Below are 15,422 nucleotides of genomic sequence, written 5' to 3' on the forward strand. Positions count from 1 at the left end.
AATTCAAGGAAATTATTTGTTAGACTGACTAGCAATCAGTTTTAGAAAATTATTTCCTCTATCGACTTATTTAATGGAGGTGTAATAAAGAGCAAATAATTTTTTCCACAGATTCCCTCCCTCACCCCAGTGTTTTTCAAACATGTAAGGAGCCAGATGTTAGATCAAGCAGGGAAATCAACAAAGTATTTTCTGTCTCTTCATTTTAGAGTCCTATCATATCCCCTGTATAATCTTAGAAGTTTAATAAATGAAACATCTAGGTTTGGTTTCGCTGATTCAAACTGCTTTTTTGCCCCTAATCTTAAGGCATACATCCCATGTTCTAAAATAGGGGGGAAAAAAAAGCTAATAGTTTCACTGTGAAATGGAAATATGGGATTTCTACACTTCAGTGATCTGAGAACAGGACTACTCATAAGGAACAAGATAGCAGGATAGAAGTGAATTTACCTAATTAACTTATGCATAATGAGCAAGCACGGGCTAATGACATTGGGTTTGGCTTACAAGAAGAGAAAGTCTCATTGTTATATTACAGTAAGCTGTGGGTGCTGGCCAAAAGCCTTGTGTTGACCCAGTCAAGTATAATAAAAAAGGACAATGCAAGAGTTGAAAGAAATAAATGATTTGTCTTGCCCCAGTAAGACAAAGGAAGGTATTTTGTTGTTGTTGTTACTATTTCAAAAGCAACTTCAGAGCTAACCAACCCAGTATTTTGGAAACAAACTTTGTAAATAAAGCAATGACTTCTAAATCAGAAGGGATGGCTGGTTGTTTGTAAGAGTTACCCAGTCCTCAATGGATTATTTCAGAGATTAATTTACTGTTTTAATCATTTTTTTTTCTAAACTTGCCTGGTTTATAAAATACCCTCTTCTCTTTCGATGCAGGTTCCTCTTCCCACATTCCTAATTTCTGAAATTCTCATAAATGACTTTAAACTACCTAAGCCTCTAACTAGCAATCCACATTTATTTATATAAGAAGATTTCTTCAAGTGTCTTCAGTATGGATCTTTTTGGTATTTTTATTTGGGATAAAGGCTAGATTAGCAAGCAGCTACCCTTTCACTCCGCAATTTAGTGCTGTGTGCCTCCCTCTCCTGCCACTAATTCCTCTTCCAGTCACATGGTTTCCCTTTTCTTCCAGGGGGAATTTGGAGCGGCAGGAAGGCAGCTTGCTCCTTACACCGTTGTTCCTGGATGCATGTCATTTAGGGCCGCATTCCTACCACTCCTGAAAGGTAAGAGTCTGTCAACGCACTTACCAATGTTCACACACAAGCAGTGATGCGCTTTGACCGTCCCAAGGAAGCACACAAACCGGTTTCTCAGATTCCACCCGAACAGCACCACGAGGGACAGCTGATACAAATGCCCGTACTGGGGAACTCCCAAAAGAAAACCCCACTTGAGCGGCCTGCCTCTTCTGCACTACTCCCAGTCTCACCACCATGCACTCCTCTGCTGAGAGCACTTTGTGGAAAGCTCATCCTGAAGTGAGCAGGGCCGCTAATGAAGAGAAGCGAAATGGCACATGGCAGCAGCCAGGATCCACAGCCAGGTACTTTGTGCCCCGGCTCGGTGTCACAGCTCAAGCCACGCGCTAGCTCAAACTCATCCCCTCCCACAACAGCGGTGAATCCAGGCTGGCTGGGCCCATCTCATCCCTTCCTACTCCACTGCTCAAGTAGTATTAAGTGTAATTGAGAGGCATGGAAAGCAGGCCTTATTTGTGTATCACATACATGAAGCTCGGCTTTGTCCCATAACCAGGCCAGAGAAGAGCCACCCATAACGCTCCCCTCATTTTCTCTCAGAGGAACAACCCCAGCTACCTCACAACAGGAGGTGTACGCCTAGTTGAGATCTTTGCCACCAAAAGCTCCTGAAAGACCAAAAATAATCGCTATGAATATTTCAGCCTCTGCCTGCTGCTAAAAATACTTGCTCCATGACAGTACCCATCGAACTTTCTGGGATCATTCTGCTTTCTGAAAGGCACTGGCCTTGTTAAGACTTTTTTTTTTTTAAAAAAAAAAACTCACTATTGCAGGGAACCTGGTAATATGAACCCAAACTCCATGAACCTTGCCAGGAGTCTTATTATTAGTTACTCTCACAAAAATAAAAAAATAGAAATTAAGTTTTAACCAAAATAGTAATTTCAATTTTTTTTTTTCCACAGCAAGAGTCACTTCATTCTGTAGCTTAGTGAAAACAGACTGGATTCTTTCAAGCAGCTGAACACTGGAAATAGCAAGGAAAACCTTATTAATAGCAACCACAGCTTCATTCTTCGCACAGAGCAGCGCACAGGTCTGTTTTAGGAAGTCTCCTGCTGGCTACATTACAAGCCTCACAGCCCAAGAAACGAGGCTGTTCTTCCTCTCTCCAGCGCTGGAGAAGCAGAGCTCATTCTCCTTGCACCCCCTCCTGAGGCGACCTGATTCACAGCACACCACTGACTCCTGAACTACACCAAAACATCTCCAAGATGGTCTCAGTGCTATCACGGCATTCTACAAAACCTACAGCCAAGTCAGCAAAATGAAACACCATGAAATGAATAAGCACCAACTAGTTTTACATAACGCAGATTTAAATTAAAGCCATGGAAAAAAAACTAGCTCCTCCCCAATACACTTTCTCTTCATGACCATTAAGAACTCCAGAGAATCACCCAAAAATATCCCATTTAACCATCCACCTCAGGGCTTCAATTCTAAATAAAGATATTATTCTTTATTTCATAATCATCAGTAGCTAGAAGAAAAAAACATTTCAAACATCTTAGTAATCCGAGATGGTTACTGAGATTTACAAAAACAGCTAAGGTAGACAACTGTCTTCACAAAATCTGTGATAAATAAAGCTATTTTCAAGATATATATGTTTAGATTCTAAAATATTCTCGATTTCCTGTATCTAGACAGAAGGAGTGCAACTTTCACCAAGCTCAAGTCAGTTGCACACTTCTAATCAAGTTCAAAGCCATCCATTAGCTTTTAAACAAGCTTCTTGCCAGTAAGCAAACACCTTTCTTGCTTTCCTAAAACAAAAAACTAAATTTTTTTACCCATTATTTTTACCCACTGAGAAGATAGAGCTGAGACTTTCTAGAGAGCAAACGTTTCTAGGAACATTTTCATCTGTTCACTAGCAAAACAGGGGGGTCAAACCATTGTAAAACAACTTACACCATGTAAGTATCTGTCTCTGATGGTTACACATTCATCCAGACCCTGGCATGTCTTCTGTCAGACAAGGTGCACACACGAAAGGAAGCATTACCTGCCTCTATTAGTCATGATGTATCATTACTAACGCCAGCTCTTCCTTCTCCTCCCCATTATAGGTGTAGTTTTATTTCTCAGGATTTTCCACGAAAAGCATAATTTAAGTTACAAGCACCTTATCAAGGTGTTAATAGCAGAATATTCCATGTACATGATATGAAAATAGATGGGGAAACTTTTCTGAATTTATTGATCCAGAAGAATGTGTCAGGAGTACTGACATCTGCTACAAATTACAAAGAATAAATTCAGCATTTGAACAGTTTTAAGTAGGAAGCTGGTAGTCATATTCTGATTTCAAAAATGGAGAGAGGAAGAAATATGGGCATACTGTTAGTGCAGTGTTGCTAGTCTAACTCCCCCATTTGGAAGAAAAAGGCTACCACTTTTCCACTTCATGAAGATACAATAGATCTAATAGGACAAGGTACAGGAGGAAGAGCCATGAGATTTCATAATATGGAAACAAAAAATACAATGTGAAAGTTTAAAAAATAAAAAGCTGAAGATTAAAAGCAACGAGATCCTGTAATTAAACAAGTTTGCCATTTTTAATGCTCTAAGCTTCAATCCAGCCTCCTCTGTTTGTAAAAAAAAAATTAAGCACAGCTAGCAAAAATAAATACAAAATTAAGACAACTGTCAAGTTGAACAAATTATGTAAAAGCAAAACACCAAAGTTGCTTGCACCAGCTCAGAGGTTTTTAAAGTTCCGCTCCAGCAAGCTTTTATTAACATTGCTAACATCATCATTAGAACTTGACTTCCCTGTTGTTGGTGGCGATGTTTTTAAATAGCTGTTGATACAGAGAAAACTGCCAACTCATCTGGATGTGTTACACATCAAGGGATGTCATCTTCACATCACTGGCTGAAAAAGCAAACACTTCACCTCCATGGCAGGAGACTGGTGAAAAAAATCAAAAAATAAAAAGAACCTGAACATAGCTATCATCCCAAAGCAAGCACCACACTCGGAAAAGTGTTGAACCAGCTCCAAACTGTTAGAGATAACAGTTTGGATAAATCCCTAGAAGAAAAATGAGGTTGGAGACCAGGATACCAAATACGATTGTTTTATTGTGTTCTGAGTGCTATTCCTTGTGCATGCAAGTACAGATTCAAAACCAAGTTCAGCTCATCTGAATATATGAACTGAATTCCCTTGTGAGAGTTAGAACGCAGGATTTATGAGCTGCTCTAACAGCTGTGGCCAGCTCAAGAAGAGTGGGTGCTGAGCAGGATGCTTCTAAGACCATGGTGACAAATAAGCAGATTGTAAGAGTATTGAGCACAAAAGCAGCTCCCATGAGTCATAACAGAAGGACAGGAAAGACAATTTTGCTTCCATTTTAGTCTTCTTCCCTTCTCTTAAGAGCCTCAACAAATATGTCTATTGTGGGTGTGACAGCTTCTTACGCACTTTATGCTTGTCCTTACGCATGCCGGGCATTCTTCACCATACCTGCAGCAGCTCTGAATAAAACAACCCGTGTTCAGGAGATACCACTCATCAGCAAGCTCTTAAATCTGAAGCCTCTGCAGTTTCATCTGGCCCAAGGAGCCTGACACTTACTCATTCGCTTCAAATGGAAGCGTCCAACTTCCAGGCAAATGGGGGCAATGAATTTATTTATTTATTAACATAAAAGGTCTCATCTCATAATGAAATATGACGAAATAGGTTCCTGCGGAAGAACTTTTTTTTTTTAATAGTCTAGCACAGTGTTTGCACTGTTCTCATTAGAAGTTGGTTGTTTTATTTTAATCTTTCCTTCTCTCCTCTCAGAGCACCAGTCTCCAGTAATATCCTACACTCGTTTGTCATGTTGCTTACTATTCAGCTCCATATTATCTTTGACGATCTGCCATGGACTTTAAATCCCCAGGCTATAAAGTAATATTACTGGCACAGCTTTTTCATCTGTAATAATTACCAAAAAAGCTACAATTTTCAAAGAGTTACATATTAGGACTCACTTTGTGACTCTATTCCCACATTTGTGTTTGAAGTTCACGCTTAGAAGAAGAAGTGTTGAGCATAAAAATCTTCCTCCGTTACCACAAAACGAAATAAAAAGTTGAACACATTCAGACACAATCGTGAGCAAAGGGATCTCCTGCCCAAGAAAAGTACAATGCAGCGTCGGTAAGGGAAGATGTTAGAAGCACTGGGCAGTTGCTCCACTGAAGAACTGACTGCGTATGAGTTCAATATCGTATCGGGGGGAAGAAAGGGCCTCTCGAGCTCCTCCACCCTGTCCTACCGTCCCCCGGCTCTCTGGCAGCCTGCTGTTAAAAAACACACTGCTGGGCTCCCCTCTCCAGTGGCAGCAGTCAGTCATTCATCAGACAAAAACAACGCACGTGGAAGAGCAGGCCACTCAAAATAAGCCCCCACTGCATTCCTCACTGGACTGGCCACCAAAACTTTCTGACATTACACAGAAAGCATGCTGGTGATTTGAAGTCTGTCTCCTAACCCAAGACGCAAATCCTTTTAATCTTACCAGCTTCTCCCTTCTGGCAGCCCAGTTTTGTATTCATTGTTCTAAAAATAATTCCCATTCCCATTCCGAAAATCAGATGTTCCTCTCTGTGCTGGTTTTGGCTGGGATGGAGTTTTCTCAGAAGAGAACAGGAAAATAAAGGTGAATGTAAAATACTTATAAATACCAAATGAATGCTGAAACTAAATTCTGTGGGTATTCTAATGCAGATCAAAATAACCACAATGACTGCACTTCCTTGTAATTTTCAAACATATCATTAAATACAGATTACTGGTTCACTATCTGAAGTAAAAAGAAAAACCCTAAAAAAATCACTTTTTCCTTTTAAAGGATATACCAAAAATATAGAAGGAAAAAAAAAGATGGAGGAAGCCCCCAAAAGTTTAATATTAAATTAATAAGAAAGTACTATACGGGCTAAAAAACAGAATTATGCTCTAATTACTGTAAAATCATTTATCATTTCTTTTCCATGCAAGTCAGAGGCATTTTATTTAAATAATACTGAGCCATATTTTACAAAAATTAACCTTGCAAAGAATGCCATCAAAAGTTTTCCATAAAAGAACAAAGAGAAGCCATACAATACCTAACTGTCCTAACACCTACACACAGGTCATTTCGTGACTAAAGTCACATTAGTATGTAAGCACATGAGCATGAAATATTTAAAGAAACAACCCAAAGGCTTTTCACTATAGGTTCCATTTCAGAAAAGTCCTTAGGCACGATTAAGCCGCACAGTGGGCAAACTGTAAAGCCACTGCTTGTTGGTTTGGGTTGTTTGCTTTTTCAATTAGAAGAAAACTCTTACTAGATCAACCTCAAAACAAGTTGTTTCAGAAAGGAAGAAACACAACAAACCAAAGCCTACAGAAACATCCCTGTATGAAATCCCACTGAATTTGAAGATGTTGCCTTTCAAACATACTGAATTAGTAGCTACTTACAAGAGATTTGCTCTGACTTCGCCAATTTCAGAGGTAACAGTACAATTAATACTGAAAAGATTTGAATGTGTTTAACATTAGAGAATTTTTATTATGACATCTATTATCAGAGTAACTGAACATAGACCACAGTTTTAAAAGAAAAGTGAGTTTGTTGCTACTCCTTTGAGTTGAAAAAAAGCCTGTTTAATGTACACAGATGAGTAAATCAATTAAGTGAAACCCAAGTCAAGAGACTGCTTTCCAAAGTGGTTCAGGCTGCATTAAGACCTTAGAGCGATTGTAACTAGAAGTTCAATAAAATAAATTAATAAAAATAAAATAAAGTGAGCCATCCTCGTGCTTCAAATTGAGATGGTGCAAGTGAACTCCAGGCTGGAGGACACATGCTTGGATGAGTAGGTTACAGTGCGTGGGGCAGCTCTCCTACGTGGAAATAGGGGAAGAACTACATTCAGTAAAGACAAAAGGGAACTGAGGAGCCAGTAACATAATTATAAAAGGTTGACCGTCTGCTCTCCTGCACAATTTACCCAGGTGGATCACAGCAAGGCTGAACACAAACCCAGCAAGCGAGCTTGAAGTAGTGGAGAGGTTTGCTCCTTTAAGAAGAGCATTTGAGAAAACGACTAAAATTTACAGAATACTTCTCCACATACATCCCTCCTGGGTACTTAAGCTACAGGGGAAAATAATTTGCCATTTCTAAACTTGTTGCCTCTAATTCCACACTAGCACAGATGAGATTCTGATTATTACTTAATTTCTCAAACTTAAAGGACTCCAAAACCCCTATTATGAAAATCTGATTACAAATCTTTGCATTAAAACGTTTGCCTTTCCCCTCCTGTTTCTTTCAACTCTTGGATGAATTCTTAGATCCTGTCTTTAATTAGATATTACGCTCTGATAAGGAAACCTTTTTTTGCTACACTGAAGGCCTCCGGGTGTTGTTATGAAATAAGTTAAAAGTATGCCATCTTTGAAACCCTACCACTGTGCTGCTTCTTTGGATGTACAGAGCAGAGCTGCTGTGGGAAAATGCAAGTCCTGAGGTGAATGAAATCTCACCAGATGACTCAGGAAAAATCTTCAAACACACTAGGAGGCAATTGGATTCCTCTCTAGAAACAGGATGTGGTAATTTATTTAGTTTCTTAATAAACAACACTGTTTTGATGCCAGCCTCCATAATGACTTAAAAAATAAAATCATGTAATAGCTTCTCTGAAACTTTCAACTTCAGCACATTGATTTCCATTTAATAGATTATGTTATCCAAGACTTTAAGTATCTTTTTATTCTTTTAACTATCCTGATAATTAAAAGCATGAACGTTCAAACAAGCTTTCTGAACGCAAACATTGCTTGTACTTGCTCTCTACCCCCACCCACCAACATATATATATATACTGGCAAAACATATATATATATATATATATATATATATCCAACTAACTCACTTAATGAGTATTTCTGTCAGAAGTTTAGTATTTAAAATAAAAGCCCAATCTAAGAATGCCACAACCGCAGCTATTATTCTGGCAAAAATGTCTCTAAACTAAGTGCAGGAACTTTTTATTGAGTCATAAGCTACCTCCCTTGAGAAAAAAAAAAAAAGGAAGGAAAAGACTATTATTTACAAGGTAGTCACTATAACCTGAAGTGAAGAATCATTCAGATTAGAAGATTAAGCATCAATGGAAAAAATATTTACATGCAGTCAGGAAGCGGCAGGTGCCCGGCCCTTCTCCCAAGCAGACTGCTTCACAGGCATGAACTGAACTTCTCTCTGCCATGCTGATGGCTTCTTACACTGGAGATTTCCACGATAGCAAAAGCAGGTCTGGATATGCAAGTGGCCCAAAAGAGGACCTGAAAAACAGGTCTTGAGAAAAGGGAGCTTCATCTAAACAGTAAACAATGTTGGCAGGCCTACCAAAGGAAAGGAAACAAAAAAAAAAGCTTGTAATGCTGATCTGCATCCTCGATGCACTTCTCTTTGAGCCTTCTACATTTACTTATGGGGGAGGGAAAAAAAGAGGGAACATAATGCCTGTGGCAAAGGGCAAGAAGGGTGGGTGAGGGAGGAAGGGAAGGGAAACTACTCCAGAGAGCCACAGAAGAAGGCACGGAACGGCTGGCATATGGGGAAGTTCTTGAATGAAAGAAAAGAGGAAAACAAAAATCTAAGGAGAAGATGCTTCAGGCATGAGCGACGAGTTCATCATGAGATGAAATTTACATGATTAGCTTACAGGAAAATGCAGACTTGCAGCGTCCAAAGTCATTATTTGCATAACTGACTTTCATGTTTCTAGTGTACCTAGTTCTTGTACAAATAGTCTTACAGCATTAAGGGAGATACAGAAGTCATTTGGGGGATTTGGACACAAAAGCCTGCTCCCAGCAAATTGCTCTTATTTATTTCCTGTAAAAGGAAAGGCAAGTCAAAGAAACCTAAGTAAATTGCGGCTGGAGACAGTACAGGGCAAATCATGCCTTTCAGAGGATTAGGAAGAGCTTCCCAAGCTCAGTCCGACACAGCGCGGGGAGCTGCTAGGAGCTTCCCTGGCAGAGGGCTCACCAAATCCACAGCTGAAATCTCAAAGACGCAACAGCTGTTTCCTTCCTAAAGTTAGCAGCAGGCTGTACAAAGCCCCACACATAATAATGGCTATAACACAGGCCTAAGCGTTGGTCATCGGGAAGCTAAAACTGACTGGTAGCGTATCGAGGTATCTCATTACAGGCAGTAATCGCAGAGCATCACAGTGCTGACCTAATGCACAGAGCCCAGGAAACCACCACCCACCAAGGAGGAAAACAACGGGCAAGATGACAGTGGAAGGAAATCACACGGCATGTTTAAAACTAACATTCTCTTTGCTCTTCCAACGCAAGGCAGGCACAATCTCCTGTTTCTCTTTGTCCCTGTCTCACGGTGGAAGAGCAATCTCCCGTTTCCTGTGTTACCCAAGGTAGAATGGGGGCTGTGATATTTACTCAGCCTGAAGTCAGAAGCAACTGTGATGTTGTTTGGATTGCACCACTTTGTGGCTAAGACCACATACTAACCCAATTGAAATGCAAGTTTAACATCTATGCTTCTTGCAGTGCTAGAAGCTCATTTCCTATTCCCATCTACTTGCATCTCTAAACAAACAAACCAACCCCATCAAACAGCAACTTAGAGAGCTGAACACCTACTGCTAGACAGGTATTTGTGTCATGTCTAAGAGACAGCCCCATACACACGAATGAACTAAAAGATGATCGAGCAACGCAAGGGCCTCCATACGTGAGCTAGAATTTCAAACATGGATGTCAAATGCGTTTCATGCTCTATTCACCTCCATTTTTTGAAAACGCTTAGTAGTTTAGAACAACTCCATTTCTCTGTTCACGTGCTCAGATTCTTTACAAAGGCAAAATACACTCAAGAATTTGCACAAGTGTTTTGCAACATACTGTAGCTGAAGTATTTTTTCCACTGCAAGGTATTTACTAGACTACAGTAATTCTCTCAGCACTTTTAAAGCTTCAAACACACCTTCTGTTGAACGCTATGAGTCAGTTTTAATGACAGTGTTATGTTCTATTGCTCTGCAGCTTATGCAAGAGAATGAATTTGCATTAAGTACCCAACTTTAGAAGCCACCCTCTCTCCTCCATTGTTAGCACTGAATAATAGTAAAAAATAGGCTATATTCTCTGCATGCTTTCTTATTGTTTTACAAGAATAAATTTAACGAGCTGCCTGTAATGTAGATTGTACATAAAATTTGTTATTGCCCACCTTATGGATACATATTATTCTTTTCTCTTTTTTCCCCTCCAGAAAGACAGTCTGCAGTAAAGTATAAAGAGTAAAGACATTTTTCATACTTGAGAAAACTTCAAAATTTTTATTCAAGTGTTACCCGATCAGTGTCACTCACTCACCCTGCTCACAGAAGAATTTACAATACCTTAAAATGACTCCATCTGGAAGCAAACTAACAGTTAATTCACAAATTAATTCACAAATAAGAGGATGAAATAGTCCAATATACTGATTCATAGAGAGGAAAAAAAGAGGGAATAAAAGTGATCAACTAATTTACAGTTTAACTTTTGAAGACTGTCACTGCTCTCCTTGTGGGGAGTGTGCAATGTATTAGACTTATTCAAGAAATTAATTATGAAAACATAATGTAACATCTCTCGCCATCATGGATCTTTCAGTCCAAACAACGGTCCATTCTAAATACATTACTGCTTCATTTCCTTTAGCCCCTCATTTAAAGCCCCCCAGCTCCCGCCCCTCTACAAGAACACCTTATATTTATGTCAGGGCACTTTCTTGATTGAAAACACGATTACGCTTAGTTCAGCTTGACAAAACAACAGTTTGGCCTGTCTGTTCCTAGAATTACGACTGTCAGATTTCATAACTGGTTTGCATGCAAATCAATGGCCAAAACCCCTCACATACATGCCCATAAGTAGCTGCACAGAGATACAAAGTTAAATCATTGTTTGCTGGTTTTTGTTTTTAATCTGTACATATACACACACAGAGAAATGTTCATTAAAACTTGAGAACTTTAGAACTTCAGCTAAATGATCAACTTCATTTTCTTCATTGAAAACTGACATGAATAAATTGGATTACTTCACCTTCTAGATTCTCTCCAACTTCTAGAAACGAATATCTAGGCCTCCTCAAATCAAAACTTCTTGTTCCCTTTTTAGCCCTTTCAAGCAGATTCCAATTTGCCCAAGGAAGGAAAAGATCATTATTTCTTATTTTCAATGAAAGTTCACAAGTTGAACTTACACTGAAATGAAGCTGAATGAAGAAAAATTCTGATGGACATCTTCCTCCACAGTTGGAACATCTGCTAAAAAAGGCTAAATCATTAGAGTAATAAGTGATACTTTTTCAGCACAGGGAAAAAAAAAAAAACAAACACCAAAACAAAACCCAACACACTGAGGACTGGAGGAGCGTACATACAAAACACTTGTAAATAAAGCAACAACATTACAGCAACACTTTGGACTGAAGGAACCAAGCATTTAACAAATGCTGATGTAAGTGTGTGGTACGCTACTGTCTACTGGAACCCAAGTAGCAGGCAAAAAATCTGTACAGCATATTGGAGAACAACATTCATTTTAATGAAGACAATCATAAAGAAAAGTCAAGTGTCTCCAGCACTAGAGAAGGCAATTTCTCAAAATATGAAGTCTGCCATTAATGCCCTGAGATGTGAAAGCAGGTTACCCTGAAGTTTTAATTAATTTGCAATTAGAAACTGACTTTTCAGATGCAAAATCTAATACCACTCTCATCTTGTCTGGGGGCGTGAGGAGGAGGTATCATCCCTTTTCCTTTACTCATATAAAAGCAAGCCTTCTCCTGTCTTCTTCTTCCCTTAGAACTTCTTACAGTATTTGAATCTGTTCCAACCCCAAGATCTCCAGTCCCTTCAGAAACACATTCTAGCTCTTGAAGTTAAACTGGGAGGGGGGGAGGACACAGAAAACCATCAGCATGCTTCCCAGCTATTAGAGACTTGTTTCTTCGCCAAATGAGAGCATAAATAAAATATCTTTGTACTCTTAGCTCCAATGGTGGTACAATGCAGTGATCTTATTTCTAACCCAGCCTATAAGCGAGCAGCAGCTAAGTACCACTAGAAATAGAGCATGAAACATGGCTCGTTTCAGGCACTCTGAAAGACTCCCTTAGCATACATTAACACATGCATCACACAAGAAAAAGGTTAGTGAATCTATCAAATCCAAGACTGATAGATATTCATACTGCAAGCAGAAGCAACTATTGCAAGTCTACAGCAAGAAGTGCTGATGGACTTCTCCTAAAAAGGGGGATGTTAATTCATGTCCAGTATATAGTTTTATTAGTAATAGGAAATGTTAAATGTCATTATAGGAAGACAAATATTTATACTTAGGAAGACAAATATTTATACCCCAAAACCCGAAGCAGTGGGACCTTGCAATACTTAATTTCAGGAGCATCAGTGAAAGATTTCTCATTTTCGCTCATCACTTTTTAAATGCATGATGCCATCAAATACAGCTTGCATCCCTATGTTCTGCAGAAGACATGGGAAATCCCTTCTCCAGACACACTACACACAGGCAAGCTCTCCTCAAACTGTTTGTAAATTGTTTCCTTCCTCAAATATACTGAAATGAATGTTTAGTAAAACAATTTTTTAACAGGAGAGAAATAGTATTTAATTCTGTCTCAAGCATCCAATTAGAGTGGCAAACTCTTCAACTTTCAAAGTTCAAGAATTTGAGACAAAAATTATACGCATAACACAACACTTATTTTAGTAATAGAACTGTCAAGTGCCCATTAGGCAAATGTAATTCATACAAAAACCCAGAGCTAATTTAATTGGCGTCCTTTTGGTAGTCCTTCACCCGATTTAAATTTATCCAGCTTAGCTTATGTAAACTGTTTGAACACAGAGCATATCAGCTGGAATTTGGAAAGGAAAACACGCTTTTAATAGACGAAGCCTGATCATTTCTAAACCTAATTAGTTAAAAGTAAGGCGTGTGACAGTAGATTTATGCTAACCTAAAACAAAGATTTCCCCCCCCTCAAGCACTGATACGATATTTAAAGGTCTGAAGAATACCTTACAGAAAACCTGCTGCTCTCGAGAGACTGATCTGCCTAGCAACAACACTATTCCTCACGGTAAGGACACCTCGGGGAAGCCCACCATGCAAAGCCACGGCCTCACACCACTCATCATGGGCTGAAGGCGAGGGCAAGGCCGGGGCAGCCCAGGTCACCCTCAGAGTGAAGGACAGAGGAGCACAAGGCTCCAGTCCTCTCCACCGCCTTTCTCCCTGGACACCGGGGTCTCAGTCCCGGCACCCTACCAGAGATCTGACCCCCTATCAAAAAGATCTGCTGCAGTGTGGAAAACCTCCTTCAGAAACCTTGCTCAGGGGAGCCATACAATCATAGAAACACAAAGTTGGAGAGGACCTACAAGATCATCTAGTCCAACCGTCCTCCTGTCACCAACACTACCTACTAAGCTACTAAATCATATCTCGTAGCACCTCGTTCAAGTGCTTCTTGAACACCGTGAGGGACGGTGACTCCACCACCTCCCTGGGCAGGCTGTTCCAGTGCCTGATCACTCTTTGAAAGAAAAGGTTTTTCCTGATATCTAATCTAAATCTCCTCAGGTGCAACTTTGGGCCATTTCCTCGAGTCCTATCATTAGTTATCTGAGAGAAGAGACCGACCCCCTCCTCATCATAACCTCCCTTCAGGAAGTTGCAGAGTGCAATGAGGTCTCCCCTGAGCCTCCTCTTCTCCAGCCTAAACAATCCCAGCTCCCTCAGCCGCTCCTCGTAAGACTTGTGCTCCAAACCCCTCACCAGTTTAAATCTTAACATCTCCCCAAACAAGTCCTTTAAGATGCGAGATAGAAACACGGGTTTTGGGTGGTGTGAGGTGGGGAGCCAGTTTGTTTACTTTTTGGTTTCTTTTTTGTTTCTTTTCTTTTAAAGCTAAGCAGTACTGAGGCACTGTTGTGTAAAGGCAGTTACTCAGTTACTTCAGCGTTAGTGTAGGTAGCCCTTTGGACATCACGGGCACAAGCATGGCACCTCTGCCCCACTGAGGTGCTCCACAGGTAGCATGGGGAAGCACATCCATCCTCACCATGCGTGACAGCCGGCAGATCACAGCAGTAGAGTTTTATACAGCATCTCTGAAGGGGCTACAAGATTATATATTATAAGATTATAGCCCCTTCAGAGATGCTGTATAATGCAACCACATCACTAGGGCACAATCAGCAACAATTGTCATTGCAGCAATATGGCAATGCACATCTTCGCCACAGCAAACCAGGAGCATCTTTCTGGTTCTCTGCTCGTGTAGATGCAAGAAAGAGACTGCCCCAGAGAACCATCAGTTTGCAAGGAGCATCTTCATGAGGAGTAAAACAAGCACCTGTGCTCATACACACAACCACAATGCTCAGCTGCAATGGCCAGCCTGGCCTGAAAAATGGTAGAGGACTCGAGTTAAGACTTTTTACATCTGGAAGGAAGAAATCAATGTTTGCCAAAGGCTTGACTTCTTTTGACGAGTAATGTGGAGCAGAATACTTTTCAACACTCATAGGTTATTTGGCGTGTGTAAGCCAGCTACACCCAAACATGCTACCTTAATTGAAAATTGTCATCTTTATACCATCTAATTTAATTCATGGTAGAAGCACTCACCAATTTCCTAACCACCTATAGTTGAAGCTGCAAGTATCAGCTTTCATGTAGTAAACTCCTGACACCACATAAGTTGTCAAACAGCAGAGCTAAAAAATCTAAGAAGCTCTAGATACATCAACCAAGCATTAGCACCCAGGAACGCACAACTTGTCTTTTATATATGCATATGCACACACACATACACACATTTAGGAATATATACAGATTATATAGTGTATATAGTTCCATGGAAGATAAAAGAAAAAATGTAAAGAAGAATTTGTCTTCAAGAACATGTGTGACATACCAATAACCACAACCAGCTGGGACACTGACGGATGGACACACACACAAAACTGGCTTCCAGAAATGAGAAGCAAAGAAAGCTATTAA

At 39.9% G+C, this 15,422-nt stretch overlaps 1 protein-coding gene across 10 annotated transcripts in view; it reads right to left on the reverse strand.

The window, feature by feature from the left end:
• The window catches only part of CDKL5 (cyclin dependent kinase like 5), a 135,602-nt gene that overhangs the window by 89,365 nt on the left and 30,815 nt on the right, over positions 1 to 15,422 (reverse strand). Inside the window, exon 1 of one of the 10 annotated variants that reach the window (XM_080576431.1) lies at positions 8,482 to 14,542. The exons of 8 other annotated variants lie outside the window; for them this stretch is intronic. The gene's annotated coding sequence lies outside the window, so the exon portion shown is untranslated. Of the gene's footprint in view, positions 1 to 1,270; positions 8,430 to 8,481; positions 14,543 to 15,422 lie in introns of those variants that run through there. One more of the 10 variants, XM_080576433.1, reaches the window with a different exon arrangement.

The sequence above is a fragment of the Anser brachyrhynchus genome (assembly GCF_964034855.1).
Source record: "Anser brachyrhynchus genome assembly, chromosome: 1".
Classification (NCBI taxonomy): domain Eukaryota; kingdom Metazoa; phylum Chordata; class Aves; order Anseriformes; family Anatidae; genus Anser; species Anser brachyrhynchus.